This window comes from Pongo abelii, chromosome 1 (genome assembly GCF_028885655.2).
Source record: "Pongo abelii isolate AG06213 chromosome 1, NHGRI_mPonAbe1-v2.0_pri, whole genome shotgun sequence".
Classification (NCBI taxonomy): Eukaryota; Metazoa; Chordata; class Mammalia; order Primates; family Hominidae; genus Pongo; species Pongo abelii.
Window position 1 is genome coordinate 120,258,218 of NC_071985.2, and position 2,060 is coordinate 120,260,277.

At 36.7% G+C, this 2,060-nt stretch overlaps 1 pseudogene; it reads right to left on the reverse strand.

Moving 5' to 3' along the window:
• Positions 1-442: 442 nt before the first annotated feature.
• Positions 443-983, reverse strand: LOC100461184 (small ribosomal subunit protein eS24-like; annotated as a pseudogene).
• Positions 984-2,060: the final 1,077 nt, after the last annotated feature.

Sequence of the window (2,060 nt, forward strand, 5' to 3'; positions counted from 1 at the left end):
TTTTATTTACTCTAATTGAATTCCATTGTGGCCAGAGAACATAATTTGCACGATTTAGATCTTTTAAAATGTATTGAGACTTTTCAGTAGCCAAAAATATTGTCTATCATTGTAAATGTTTTGTGTGTGCATTAAAAAATAATAGGTATTCTGTTGCATTTGGGTGGGGTAGTCAATAATAATTTACCCTATACATGTCTTTACATTTAGAGTGGATTTCTTGTGGGCAGCACATTTTTGGGTGTTTGTCTTTAAAATACAATCGGACAATCTCTGCCTTTAATTGAGTTGTTTAGGCTATTTAAATTGTAAGCGATTATTCATATAGTTAGCTTAAATCAATAATCTTATCTTTCTACCATCTGTTCTTTGTTCTTCTTTCCTTCTTATAGATTATTTTTATGATTCTATTTTTATCTTCTTTGTTGCCTTATTAGTTTTGTTTTGCTTTTTTTTTTTTTTTTTAAGTTTTTAGTTTATTACTGTTCTTGTGAAAAATCCAGTGGCCACAGATAACATCATTGCAGCACCTTTACTCCTTCGGCTTTTTGCCAGCACCAACATTGGCCTTTGCAGTCCCCCTGACTTTCTTCATTCTGTTCTTGCGTCCCTTTCATTGCTTTCTTGAGGTCTTTTTCTTCTAGTACAGGCCATGTCTTGCAAGTCTATGTTTGGGTTCATTTTTCTTTGAGTAATCCAGGGAATCATAAATCATGCCAAAGCCAGTTGTCTTGCCACCACCAAAATGAGTTCTGAATCCAAATACAAAGATGACATCCGGTGTGGTCTTGTACATTTTGGCTAGTTTTTCCCGAATTTCTGTCTTAGGCACTGTTGCCTTCCCGGGGTGAAGGACATCAATGACCATTTGTTTCCTCTGAAGTAGTCGGTTGGTCATGAACTTTCTAGTGCGGATAGTTACGGTGTCGTTCATGATGACGATCTATCTTCAGACAGCCAAGGAGGAAAAGAGCTGTTTTGCTTTTTTTAATGGTTGCTTTATGGCTCATTGTGTACATCTTTAACTTATTGTGGTCTAGCTTCATGTGATATTATGCTGATGCATTTACAGAATAAGAATCTTACTACAGTATATTTCCATTTCTCTTCCCTCAGCGTTTGTGCTATCATTGTCATACATTTTATTTCTACATATGTGAAAAACCCCACAATACACTGTGATAACTCTTTAGAGAGATTTAAATATTTAATGAAAAGTTATTGTTCTTGAAATCTCTTTAAAATGGGTAAGTCTTTCATATTTACCCATATGCCTACCATTTTTTGATGCTCATCATTCCTTTGTATAGATGCAGATTTGTTATTAGTTTTATTTTGCCTGAACTACTTCCTTTAGTATTTTTTGTACTGCAGTTCTGCTGATGAGGAATTCTTTCATCATGTGCATGTTTGAGATATATCTTTATTTTGCTTTTTGTGTGTGTGGGCAAATCTCACTTTAATTGCAAATTATTTTATTTACAGCACACCCAATAATGAACCGACAGGAGAGATGATGACTCTCACACATCAAGGAAAGCAATCTGTATTAGTCCATTCTTGTATTGCTGTACAGAAGTACCTGAGGCTGGGTAATTTATAATGAAAAGAGGTTTAACTGTCTCATGGTTCTGTTGGCTGTACAGGAAGCATGATGCTAGCATCTGCTCCATTTCTGGGGAGGCCTCAGGAAACTTAACAATTGTGGTGGAAAGTGAAGGGGTAGCAGGCACATCACATGGCCAAAGCAGGAGCAAGAGAGAGAGCTGGGGGTGTGTGGGGGGGGGATTGCTACACACTTTTAAACAACCAGATCTCTCAAGAACTTACTCATTATCATGAGAACAGCACCAAGGGTGCTAAACTATTCTTGAAGGATCCGTGCTCATGATCCAATCACCTCCCACCAGACTCCATCTCCAACATTGGAGATCATAATTCGACATGAGATTTGGGTGGGGATACAGATTGAAACCATATCACGATCCTCATTTTTCTGAACGGTGTTTCACATTTTAAAAAGTGACTATTGCCATTGTTTTTGAAAGGTATTTTCACTG